Source organism: Lagenorhynchus albirostris, chromosome X (assembly GCF_949774975.1).
Source record: "Lagenorhynchus albirostris chromosome X, mLagAlb1.1, whole genome shotgun sequence".
Classification (NCBI taxonomy): domain Eukaryota; kingdom Metazoa; phylum Chordata; class Mammalia; order Artiodactyla; family Delphinidae; genus Lagenorhynchus; species Lagenorhynchus albirostris.
Genome location: NC_083116.1, coordinates 70,733,010 through 70,746,802, shown reverse-complemented (window position 1 = coordinate 70,746,802; position 13,793 = coordinate 70,733,010). Strand labels below are relative to the sequence as shown.

General features: G+C 42.6%; 1 long non-coding RNA gene across 1 annotated transcript in view; it reads left to right on the top strand.

Moving 5' to 3' along the window:
• The window catches only part of LOC132513400 (uncharacterized), a 127,640-nt gene extending 127,316 nt beyond the window's left edge, over positions 1–324 (top strand). Inside the window, exon 3 of the long non-coding RNA XR_009538459.1 lies at positions 233–324. This is a non-coding gene — a long non-coding RNA (uncharacterized LOC132513400). The remainder of the gene's footprint in view (positions 1–232) is intronic.
• The last annotated feature ends 13,469 nt before the right edge of the window (positions 325–13,793 follow it).

Sequence of the window (13,793 nt, the reverse complement as noted above, 5' to 3'; positions counted from 1 at the left end):
AGGCACTTCCTTGAGGCTCAAGGGCAGGGGGATGTGAGCTGGGCCCTCTGGCCACAGTGGTGGTGAAACAGGGATAGGTCAGATCAGGACAAGCAAAACAGGTTTGAATTCCTAGTATTCTGTAGCTGTGTCCAGGATAATGTTTTTACTATACAAGTGGTATATGAAGATATTCTCATTGTAAAAAAAATCAAACAGTCCAGCTACAGTTAAAATCCTCTTCCCTCCCCAGGTCTGCTCCCCAGAGGTAACAACCACTGTTATCAGCAAAGAGCGCTCTCTTCCTAATCTCTTTCTATGTATACATAGTTTGGTTGTATGTGGGTATTTAAAAATAAATGGTATTACACGGTATATATTGATCTGTAACTTGCTTTTTTTCAGTTAACAATGTATCTTGGAAACCTTACCATGTCAGGACACATGGATCTAACTCACTCTTTTTCAATCAAACTTTTCATTTTGAGGTAATTGAAGATTCACATGCAGTTTAAGAAATAATAGATCCCATATACCCTTTACCCAGTTTTCCTCAATGACAACCTCTTGCAAAACTATAGGACAATATCACCAGCAGGATAGTAACACTGATACAGTCAAGATACAGAACATTTTCATCACCACAAGGATCCTTCAAGTTGCCCTTTCATAGCTACACTCAGTTTTCTCCCCACCCCCCACCTCCTCCTTAACCCCTGGCAACCGCTAATCTGTTCTCCATTTCTAAAATTAGGTCATTTTGATAATGTTATGTAAATAAAATCATCCAGTATGTAACCTTTAGGGATTGTTCGATTTTAAGTCAATATAATTATCTGGAGATTCATCCAGGTTGTTGTGGGTATCAACGGTCTGTTTTTTTTAATTGCTGAGTAGTTTTCCATGGCTTGGATATACCACAAATAGTTTATCCATTCGCCTGTTGAAGGACATATGGATTATTTCCAGTTTGGGGCTATTATAAATAAAGCTGCTATGAACAGTCATGTAACAGGTTTTTATGTGAACAGAAGTTTTCATTTCTCTGGGATATATGTCCAAGGGTACAATTGCTGGGTCATATGGTAGTTGCAAGTTTAGCTTTTAAAGTAACTTGCCAAACTGTTTTCCAGAATAGCCATACCATTTTACATTCCCATCAGCAATGAATGAGGGATCCAATTTCTTGGCGTCTTCTCCAACATTTGGTGCGGTCATTTTAAAAAATTTTTAGCCATTCTAATAGGTATGTAGTATATTTTATTGTGGTTTTAATTTGCATGTCCCTAATAGCAAGTGATAGAACATCTTTTTATGTGCTTATTTGCCATCCATATAGCCTTCTCAATGAATTATCTGTTCATGTCATTGTTTGATTGTCATGTATAAAATCTAGCCTGTATGCCTAGCTCTAGATTTCGAATATTTTCCTTTCTGTAAAAATTTTATAGTTTTACAGTTAAGTTCGTGATGCATTTTTTCAGCTTTATTGAAATATAATTGACATATAATATGGTGTAAGTTTAAGGTGTACAACATGATTTGGTGCACATATATATGTTTCAAAATGATTACCAAAATAAGATTAGTTTGTGATGCATTTTAAGTTGATTTTTTGGGAATTTTGATAGGAATTGCATCAAACCTGTATATAAATTTGGGGAGAATTGACATCTTTACTATGTTGAGTCTTCTAATCCATGAACACAGTATATTTCTCAATTTATTTAGGTCTCTTTGAATTCTTTCATCAGCATTTTGTAGTTTTTAGCATACAAGTCCTATACGTGTCTTGTTATATTTACACTTAAACATTTTATTTTGAGAAACTGTAAATGGTATTGTATTTTTAAATTTTGGCATCCATTTGTTCATTGCTGGTATGTAGAAATATGATTTATTTCTGTATGCGTATCTTGTATCCTGCAACCTTGCCAAACTCACATATTACTTCTAGGAACTGTTTTGTAGTTCCTTGGGGCTTTCTACATATACCGTCAGATTATTTCCAAATAGGGACAGTTTTATTTCTTCCTTTTCAATCTGTATGCCTTTTATTTCCTTTTCTTGCCTGATTGTACTGGCTAGAACTTCCAGCATTATGTTGAATTCGAGTGGTGAGGGCAGACATTCTTGCCTTGTTCCCAATCTGAGGAGGAAAGCATTATCTTTCACCATTAAGTTTAGTGTTAGCTGTTAAGTGTTTTGTAGATGCTCTTTTTCAAGTTGAGGAAATTCCTTTCTTTTCCTATTTCTGAGAGGGTTTTTATTTTTTCTTTTTATCATAATGGGTGTTGGATTTTGTTAAGTGCTTTTTCTGCATTGATTGATATAATTGTGTGATTGTTCTTCTTTAGTCTGTTAAAATGGTGGATTGCATTGACTTATTTTCAGATATTGAAACTGTCTTGCATCTCTGGAATAGACTCCACTTGATAATGGTGTATAATTCTTACTGAATTCTAAATACTAATGTTGTGTTGAGGAGTTTTACTTCTATTTTCATGAGGGATATTTGTCTGTAGTTTTCGTTTTTGTGTGTGACTGTCATCTGGTTTTGGCATCAAGATAATACTAGCTTCATAAAATTATTTGGGAAGCATTTTCTCCTCTTCTATTTTCTGGAAGAGATTGTGTAGAATTGGTGTTAATTCTTTAAACATTTGGTAGAATTCTCCAGTGAAACCATGGGACCTGGGTATTTCTTTTTTGGGAGTTTTAAAATTATGAATTCAATTTTCTTAATAGTGATACGGCTATTCAAATCATCTATTTCCTACTGAGTGAGTTTTGGGCATTTGTGTTTTTCAAGGAATTGGTCAGTTTCATCACAATTCTCTAAGTGTATAGAGTTGTTCTTAGTGTTTATTCCTTTATTATCCTTTTGATGTCTGAAGGGTCTGTAGTGATATTCATTTCGTTCCTGATATTAATAACTTGTGTTTTCTCTTTTTTTTCCTCTCGCTGTAGGTCTTACTGGAGTTTGTCAGTTTTGCTGATCTTTGTTTCATTGATTTTCTCTAATTGTTTTCCTGTTTTCAATTTTATTGATTTCTGCTCCTAATTTCCTTTCTTCTGGCTTTATCTTGTGCTTTTTTCTAGTTTCTTGAGGTAGAAACATAGATTATTGATTTGACACTTTTCCTCTTTTCTATAAATTTCCATTTACACACTGCTTTAGTTGCATCCCACAAATTTTGCTGTGTTGTATTTTCATTTTTATTCTGTTCAATGTTTTTTTGTTTTTTTTTTTTGTGGTACGCGGGCCTCTCACTGTTGTGGCCTCTCCCGCTGCGGAGCACAGACTCCGGACATGCAGGCTCAGCGGCCATGGCTCACGGGCCCAGCCGCTCCGCGGCACGCGGGATCCTCCCAGACGGGGGCATGAACCCGTGTCCCCAGCATCGGCAGGCAGACTCTCAACCACTATGCTACCAGGGAAGCCCTGTTCAATGTATTTTTTTAAATTCTTCTTGAGATTTCATCTTTGACGTATGGATTATTTAGAAGTGTGCTGTTTGGTTTTCAAGTGTTTAGATATTTCCTGTTATCTTTCTGTTATTATTGATTTCTAGTTTGATTCCATTGCAGTCACAAAATACATTTCATTTTATTTCTATTGTTTTTTTCTTAATTTGTTAAGGCTTGTTTTATGGCACAGGGTATGGTATAACATAGCTTGTTCCATGGGCACTTGAAAAGAATGTGTAGTCTTCTTTGTTGAATGGAGTGTTCTATAAATGTTAAATTAGAAACCGTTGGTTGAGGGTGTTGTTGAGTTCTGTATCCTTGCTGATTTTCTGTCTAGTAGGTGCATCCCAGCTCCCCACTCAGCCTTCTTCAACATCACCCCAGTATGGAGGTTACCCCTGGTTACAGTTCAGCAAGGGTGAAAGTCTGTGTTTTCAACCCTTTCTTTGCAGGTGGGGTTGAGGGTTGGGGCCACATTTTTCTTCTCCTGTGATGTTTGGCTGTACTAGAGCAGTTAGTGTCTAAAATTTTCTATCTGGCTGGTATACCGCCTTTTCTGGTCCTTTGGTTAGAGACATAGATATTTTTGTTTTTGTTTTTTGTCTGCACCCATTGGTGTTTCCATGTTGCAAGCTTTTTAAGCCCCAACTCTGAGATACATGAGGCAAAACAAATCCAGGGAACTTACCACTGTGTCATTCCTCGAGTCCTGAGGTCTCTCTGGTGTCCCTTCTCTCCACCTTTCAGAGTCTTCTTGTGTCTCTTTTATTTATAATGTTCAAGAGTTTCAGTTGTACTTAGTTTTTAGTTTTACTTAGTGAGGGAATCGGGGGACAAAAGTTTATCTACTCCATCTTCCCAGAAGCAGAAGTCCTAACTTACTCTTTTAAAATGTTACACAATTTTGCAGAGTATGACATTTATAAGGGTTTATTTAACTACTTACCCATTTGATGAACTCAGGTTGTTTCTAAATTTTGACAGCTGATATTTCAATAAGAATCCATTCAATAAACATTTGTGTACACGTGCAAGAGCTTTTTTGGGATAGATGCGAAGAAGTAGAGTTGCTGGATAATAGGGGATGTGCATTTTACATACTAATAGGTATTACCAAATTCCTACCTGTGATGCCTGTCCTCCACCCAGCAGTGTATGAGAGTATCAGTTTTGCTCAGCTCCATGCCAACACTTGATAGAATCAAACTTTTAGTTATCAGTGTAATGGGTGAAAGATGGTATCTGATGGTTCTTTTCATTTGCCTTTCCTTGATTACTAGAGGTTGTGAATTTTCCCAAATGTCTATTAATCATTTGTAACTCTCCTTTTGAATTGAGTGACTATATACTTTGCTATATATCTTTTGAGTTGTCTGCCTTTTTTATTGATTTATGGAAATTATATATGGAGATTAATTTTTATATAATATATATAGCAAATAATATTTTCCCCAATTTATCATTTGTCTTTTAACTTTATTGATGGTGTCTTTCATCTAAGAAATGTTCTGATGTAGATTCAAATTTATCAAGCATTCCTTCATGGCTTTTGTGTTGTGTATGTGTGTTGTTTAAAAAGGATTTCTCTACACCAGAGTCACAAATATATATGCCTACATGCTTCTCATTGTGGTTATAGGTATGTTTTATTTTTTCATATTTAGTTGTTTGAGCTATCTGGAATGTCTGTGTATCTGTGTGCCTGTGTGCCTGTGTGCAGGCATGTACTATGAGGCAGAAATCTAATTTAGTTTTTTTCAAATGGAAAACCAGTTGTTCTATTGAATAGTTCATCCTTTCACCACAGACTTATAAATGACATTATTTATTTAATATCTTATTACATGAGTTGGCTAGGGAGCTCTCTGTTCTCTTTTATTCATTTACTTGTCTATTTCTGTGCCAAAGCCACACCCTATTAATTATTATAGATTTGATACCTTATATAATGAATCATCATTCATTGTCCTTTTTCCTCCAAAACTGTTTTAGCTCTTCTTGTACATATTCTCTTTCATATGGATGTTCAAATCAATTTGTCAAGTTCTATGAAAAATTCCTGTGGAGATTTGATTGGAACAGCAATTAGTTTATAGATTAATTTAGGGAGAATTGACATGTTTTCTACTTTTCCCCACACAACTTTTCCTCCTTCATGAAGAATATTGGAGCCCACGTGAAAAATGCTTAGAGGCTAAAGAACACACATAAGCCCCTCCTACACAAACACACACACACACACTTGTTTCTGTGTATTTGTGAAAGCCTACGCTTAGGCTCCAAAGGTAAATATCTATTGGAAACATGGACTCTAGGCACTAGGGCTGTTGTTCATTGGTACTCCCAAAGTGGGGGCAACTCCTTTTCCTGATCAAAAAGAAACAACCCCCCCAAACTCTGGCTTGATAACATACTTTGTTGGACTTCAAGGAAGGAAGTGGGGAGTAGGTGAAGGAGACAAGCAGCACATGGTAACATTAGGAGACAGTGGGGTCATGATTTTTTATCCAGGAGAGCCCAGGATAACAGCAAGTATGAATGGTGAAGGATGGAAAGTACCAGGAATTAGGAGTGGCCCCCTCTTCCATGCTGGTGTCTATGGAGTGGGGTTCTGAGGAACTAGGGAACCACCTGTTCCCAGCAAGGTGCTCTCATTCACCATGTTCATCTATATACAGTGTATATTGGAAGACGGGTTGGGTTGGCATCTGGGCCTATTGGGCCTGATGTTCTGGATGGACCATAGTGTGGGTTTGGAAGCAGATCTGGCTACGTTTGGGTTCACTCCCAGAAAACACTCCCAAGTCCCATGGGGTTTCTGTCTTGGTGGGTGTTCTGATGACTGGATAGTTTACCCTTGTATAAAAATGGTGTATTCTATCACAAAAGGGCCACGCTGCCTGCCCAGAGGTGTGCCCCTTCAGTGTTACTATCTGGTAGCAGGTACTCACAGCCAGTTGCACAGATCTTGATGCCTGGCTTTGGGTGGGGCTGCTAGAACAGCTCAACCTACCTGCTCAGGTGTTTCAGCAAACTGTAAGCCCAAGAAGGATATTTAATAGTATGAGCCAGCCTTGGAGTTTAGCTGGAGCCCTCCAAACTTTTCTTAAGGAGGAAGTAGGGGCTGGTTTAGGGGTTCTTTCCCATGTGCAGATGCTGTCTGGGCAAGCAGCTCTGCCCTCACCTATGTTCCATTCAGCTGACAGGATGGACACTGCCCCCAGACATCTTTATTCTCCCCCACAAGGTCATGTTCTCCAAGGCAGGGGTGGGGCCTGAGCTACCAGCACCACTCTCTGAATCTTAACATCTAACAAGGCCGATAAAACATCACTCTAATAAAGAAGGCAAAATCAATTGCAGTAATACCTTAGGAGAGGTACAAAGTGCTATGTGGAGTTTACTAACCTCACTTTTGAAAATCCAATCTATCATTAAGCCTTTTCCCACCCCAATGTCTTTTGGATCTGTACTTTTTTTTTCCCACTTTCATGACTCTGATTTAGGCCCTACTGAGCACTACTGGACTACCTCAGGGGCCACTTCTGATCTGTTTTCCTCTGGTGCATCTTCCGAACTCAAAGCTCTAATCATGTCCTCTGCTCCCTAATAAAACATCTTGACAGAATCAAGGCTTAACGTCCACCTGACTTTCTTCTTAAATGCCATTTACAGCTTTTCCTTTATTTCCAAAATGGCAAATGTTTACTATAGTGCTTGACTTTCAAAGTCCTTATGATACGTCCCAACCTTCCCTTCCTGTGTATGTCTGTAAGTGGGGTTGGGGGGCAGTTAGGAGGACAATGCAGCTTGATGCTGGGTAAAGCGCACCTTGAACTTTGGGGTCAGAGATAACTGGTTCATCTAGTCTCTCCTCTGCGTCTTAGCTGCTGCATGACCCTGGCCCTCACTTCACGTTTCTGTCGCCCTCAGTTTCCTATTCTGTTAAGGCCGTGTAACAAAACAACCCCTATTCGAGGTTAGCGATGAAGACTCAGTGAGAGTGGAGATGAGTGGGGCTTCCAGGGCCGGAAGCTTCCCCAAGTTGGGGGTTAAGGCAGGGCGGGGCCCGGGCCGGCGGAGCAGGTGCCACTGTCGCGAGGCCGCCCGGGGCTGCTTTTCGTGCGCAGAGCACCTCCGCGCGTCTTGGTGCGTCACCAGGCGCTGGCAGAGGCGGCGAGCCTGCGGGGGCGGCCTGTGCGGGCACAGCCAGAGGGATGAGTCACGGTCCCTCAGCTCCTCCGGAACATGAGGCTCCTCGAAAGCGGCCCGGCCCCCGGCGGCCTTCCTCCCCCGCCCGGCTGAGCGGCAGAGCCGCCCCGCGTCCGGCAGAGGGCGCTGCAGTGCAGCCGCTCCAGCTGCCAAAGGCAGGCACCGCGTTTGGCTCAGAGGGAAAGATCCCGCCCCGGAGGCGGGGTGGGGGGGGGGAGGTCTCTGCAGCCCCAGTGGTGGCTTTGTTGTGTGTGTGTGTGTGTGTGTGTGTGTGTGTGTGTGTGTGTGTGTGTGTGTGTGTGTGTGTGTGTGTGTGTGTGTGTGTGTGTGTGTGTGAAACAATTAATATATTTATTTTCCTGATATTGCAAAATAAAGTTATATCTGATGTATTTTAATAGATTATTAAAATAGTCACTTTATTGTTGGCATTCTTTTTCCAGTTCTGACCTTGTTACAGAAGATTGAGAATGTGCTACAGGTTTGAAAGAAAAACCTAATTTTAAATAAACTTTATTTGGAACCTAAGAGAAAAATCACAAGATCTCACAGGTGTATTCTCAAAGTTTAGAGCATGGTCAGCAAACTTTTTCTGTAGAGGGCCAGAATGTAAATATTTTAATGTTTTGAGGGTCTATTTCATAATATTCTTTTTAACGAAAACGCTTGTTTTTAACACAGAAGTGAAATGTACCTCAAAATGATCAGTCCCTACCCTCTTGCACTGTTGGTGGGAATGTAAATTGATACAGCCACTATGGAGAACAGTATGGAGGTTCCTTAAAAAACTAAAAATAGAATTACCATACACCCAGCAATCCCACTACTGGGCTATATACCCTGAGAAAACCATAATTCAAAAAGACACATGCACCCCAGTGTTCATTGCAGCACTATTTACAATAGCCAGGACATGGAAACAACCTAAGTGTCCATCGACAGATGAATGGGTAAAGAAGATGTGGCACATATATACAACGGAATATTACTCAGCCATAAAAAGAAACGAAATTGAGTTATTTGTAGTGAGGTGGATGGACCTAGAGTCTGTCACACAGAGTGAAGTAAGTCAGAAAGAGAAAAACAAATACCATATGCTAACACATAGATATGGAATCTAAAAAAGAAAAAAATGGTTATGAAGAACTTAGGGGCAGGACAGGAATAAAGACACAGACGTAGAGAATGGACTTGAGGACACGGGGAGGGGGAAGGGTAAGCTGGGACAAAGTGAGAGAGTGGCATGGACATATATACACTACCAAATGTAAAACAGATAGCTAGTGGGAAGCAGCCGCATAGCACAGGGAGATCAGCTCGGTGCTTTGTGACCACCTAGAGGGGTGGGATAGGGAGGGTGGGAGGGAGACACAAGAGGGAGGGGATATGGGGATATATGTATACGTATAGCTGATTCACTTTGTTACACAGCAGAAACTAACACAACAATATAAAGCAATTATACTCCAATAAAGATGTTTAAAAAAAGAAAAGATCAGTCCCTGTACAGAGCAATGGGGCCAACAGGGCCATACTGGAGAGGGCCTCTTCTTGCTTGCCCCAAGCTTTTGAGCAGGGAAATGAGAAGCTGGCGACTTCCCCACTCTCCCCAGAGAGGGTCCTGATAGGGTGGGTCCCCCTTTTCCAAAATAGATCTGCCTAGGTGACCCAGCCCTTAATCTTGTCCCTTCTTGACCTTTCCCACCCGAGGTGATGGTTTAAAAGATTTGGGCTGATGCAGCAGAGGGCGGGGGGTGGGGTGGGGAAGAGCTCTAGCTATCAGGGGACCAGGGTTTCAGTACCAGCTCCATCTCGAGTGTGACCTCGCCATTTCATTATTCATTCATTCAGAAAACATTCATTGTGTCCACAAGGCACTGACCATGGGGGGAAGGGAGGAGGCCAAAGCTGTGAACAATTATCCCGACCTTAAAACAGCTTATGCCTCACACAGGACCCCACACATAGGTGACCCATAAATAGTTGCTGAATAAAGAAATGCTACGTCTTAATCGCTACACACAAGAGCAGGGAATTTTGGGTCACTGATGTGTCCCAGATGCCTAGAACAGTGCATGACACACAGTAGGTGCTCAGTAGTTTGTCAAATAAATGATAAAGGAATACATTAGGCATTTTGTGAGCACAGAGAACACCTAACCCACAAGAGTAAGTGGTGTTTGAACCAAGTCTTGAGGAAGAGTGGATGTTAGCTAGGCACCCAGGGCCAGAAGGGAGGGTGATACAGGCAGAGAAGAACCTGTGCCAAGGTACAGAGCTCACGATGTCCTCACCAATCTGTGCCTCAACTCGTTCCTGTAAGAAAAAAAAAAAAGGATAGGGTTGGCCCTCTAATCTCTCAGATTCTTCAGGTTCTGAGATTCTCTGATTCTAAAAATGAATCCAGTTACCCAGGTTAGGGCCTGGACAGCTTTGCAGTTCAAGATATTTGGGTTTTGACTTTTGAGTGGGCCCATCTTCAGAATAAAGACTTGGCGATCTTAGGCACCCCTTTCCCAACCCCTTGCTCTGTCTTTTGTTTGTTTGGTTGGTTTGTTTTGTTTTTTTAATATCTTTATTGGAGTAGAATTGCTTTACAATGATGTGTTAGTTTCTGCTTTATAACAAAGTGAATCAGTTATACATATACGTATGTTCCCATATCTCTTCCCTCTTGCGTCTCCCTCCCTCCCACCCTCCCTATCTCACCCCTGGAGGTGGTCACAAAGCACCACCCTTGCTCTGTCTTAAACCTTGGAAATCTCCCTCGAATCCTCATACAATGAGTTATCTATGCCACAAAAACCAGCACTTATTTGTGTATCGCCACGATTTTTCTTTGTATTCAATTGGTTTTTGAAATAAAGCCTTTGTTAATTTCATATTATTAAACTAACACAGTTAATTGTGGGCAAAACAGAAATGTATACAGAAGAAAATAAAAATCACCCATCCTTCACCTACCTGATGTAGTTCCTTGAAGATTTGTTATGTCCTCATTATAATACACACACCTGAGCTCATACAACACACCGTCACAGATGACTGTCATGTGAGCCTTATGTTCCCAGTGAAAGCATGAGCTGGAGGCAGTTCTCGCTTACCCTCCATTAGTTGTGTCTCTGATGGGAAGAGATGTTGGCTGGGACCCCAAAACTCCGATTCTTTAGCCAGGTATAGACCATCATGTTAAGTCCTCAAAGACCATACTCTTCAGAGAACTTTTCTTTCTGAGGCAGGGCTTTGGACCAGAACCACTGTGGGGCCTTCTCACCCTGCCTGGAGTTGGGCTAGAGTTGGGCTAGATTACATGGGGGCCACCAGGCCTCCTTTGATCCAGACCAGAGACAGCTCTGAGCAGCTTTCTGGGGGCCCTGGGAAGGGGCTGCTTGGGAACTTACTTCCCTACCTGCCTGAAGCGGGGCCCACAAATAAACCCAGAACCCTGGCTTACTCAGTTTCTCTTGGTCCCTCCCATTAAATGCTTCATCCCCAGCACACTGACCCCTTATTGTGTCATAGTTCCTTTCTGTTCAGTGTGGGATCCATGGGCCAGTGGCATAGACAACAAGCTCTCTAGGAGATGGTTTGTATATTAAAGTTTAAGAAGTAAAGTGCAGATCCTATTTCAGAAGGTCTGGGGTGGAACCTGAAATTCTTCATTTTCTAACAAGTTCCCAAATAATAGTGATGCAGCTGGTCCACGGACCACACTTTGAGTAGCAAAGATCTAGAAGTCTCTTTTGCCTTCCCTTGTCCTCCCTAAAGGTGAAGGGTTAGGAGAGGCCTCCAGCATTCCCTAGAGGTTAGAATATGTAGACACACACAAACACACACACACACACACACACACACACACACACACACACGGAGTCAAGAGCTGTTCTGGGTGTTGAGTAAATGTTTGATGAGTGAATGCATGAAGTTTAAGGATGAGAAGACTTCAAGGTACACTTGCACCCCTCCCACCCCTCAGTGTGTTGCCCATTTCAGTGGTGATAGCATCAGCTTCAGTCACCAGATGGAATTGGTTCCTTAGCCAATTTTTTTAAATTTTATTTTTATTTGTTTTAAAATTCACATTTAAAAAAATTAATTTATTTATTTTTGGCTGCGTTGGGTCTTTGTTGCTGCACGCGGGCTTTCTCCAGTTGCGGTGGGTGGGGGCTACTCTTCGTTGTGGTGCGCAGGCTTCTCATTGTGGTGGCTTCTCTTGTGTGGAATGTGGGCTCTAGGCACGCGGGCTTCAGCAGCTGTGGCATGTGGGCTCAGTAGTTGTGGCTCACGGGCTCTAGAGCACAGGCTCAGTAGTTGTGGAGCACAGGCTTAGTTGCTCCACGGCATGTGGGATCTTCCCGGACCAGGACTCAAACCTGTGTCCCCTGCATTGGCAGGAGTATTCTTAACCACTGCGCCACCAGGGAAGTCCCTCCTTAGCCATTTTTGCCTGGCTTTGTCTTTCCTTTCTCACTGCTTCTATTCTCATTCAGACACTTCTCATCTATCTCCAGGCTTCCTCCTGTCTCTGGTCCCACTCCCCTCCAGTTTACCAATAATCCTCTGCAGCTTCACACCAGGCCTTGAAAAAATATTTCCAGAATCTCTCTTCTCCACTCTGAACATGCTTTTACTACCATGGTGTGTCTGGTTCCTGGAAACCTTACCTGGTTTTCCCCACTCCCCCCAGCCCGGTTACAGCCTGCTGCTTAACTTGATGTCCACTTGGATCCAAGGTGCTACCTCTGTGACTTGCCCTGCTGCACCCTCGCACCCAACTGCTTTTGCATTGCAGCCTCATTGCAGTGCCCCAGGCTCCTGCTTGGCCTGCAGGGAAAGTCAAACATGGCAACCTGGTTCTCTATTCACATATTTCTATTACTTACTATATCTTGTGTTCATAAGTAAACTCTAAGCTCCTGGAGGTCAGGGTTGTCTGTGTCTTATTCTTCTCTTTCCCCCTTGCAATCAGCATCTTCATTCATTCATTCATTCATTCATTTCTCAGAGATTGAATCTCCATTCTATGCTAGGCCTGGTGCCAGGTGCTGGGGCAGCAGAGGAGAGGCAGACACAGTCTATATTCTAGGAGATTCAGGGCAACAGGGAAGTCCACAAACGTGAGACTGGCAAACTGATTTTGAGCCCAGGCCAGTAGAAATATTTGTGAAAATGGTTGGTGAACAGGCAGGGCCTAACCATGCTTGGGACAGATCAGGAGGCAATTTGGGCTGGTGGCTGCTGGAGGCCTACCTTAGGAGCTCTGGGGAGAAGTGGAAGAAAGAGATGGAGTATTGTCTACATTCGCACGTAGAAGAGGAAGTAGCAATTATGGTCCTGACCAAAACAACGTTTCCAGTTGTTACCTGAAACAATAGGATTTGGGGTGTAATTCTGAGAGGTGGGTGATGTCATGGGAATAGCACTAAAGTCAATTCTTTCTAGAACTCAGATTCCACGACCCTTTGACCTGGGTTTGGGTGCCAGCTCTCCCTCTTGCTTGCTGTCAGACCTTGGCAGGCCCCATTCCCCTGTGGCCTCGGCGTCTTCCTCTCTGACATGGCAGGATGTGGAGTGGGGTGGTGTGTGAGGAGTTGGGCTCGTGAACCATAAGCTTCCTCCGAGCTCTTGACATCCGTGGCATGCGACGGGAGGAGAGGCACAGAGTAAGAAGGCTCAAGCAGCAGAGTGGACTAGGGATGGGGAGGCAGGTGAGGAGTGGAGGGAGAGAGGGCCTGACCCAGGGCAGGGGCATGAAGAGGGGCTAATGGATTGGTACCATATTTAGGAGGAAATGAAACTGACAGGAAGTGGCAACTGACCAGATGATGGAGAGAAAGAAGGGAGAGGTCAAAGACGATGCAGATTTTGCTCCAATCTAGGAGGACGGAATAAGAGGAATCTTGGGTCACAGGCCCAGCACTGCCAGCAAACTGCCACGTGGCCTTCAGCAAGTCTTTGCTTCTTCTGGGTCTCAGTTGCCACATCTGTACACTGAAGGGATGGCTTTGATCTACCCAGACCCCCTCCCTGACCCATGACGACTGCAATAAGTTAGGGAGTGCTTCTGGTTTCCAAATTACCCTTTAGCTTGTTAGAGGTTTGGAGGCGAATTCTAGACTCTTAAGTGGGAA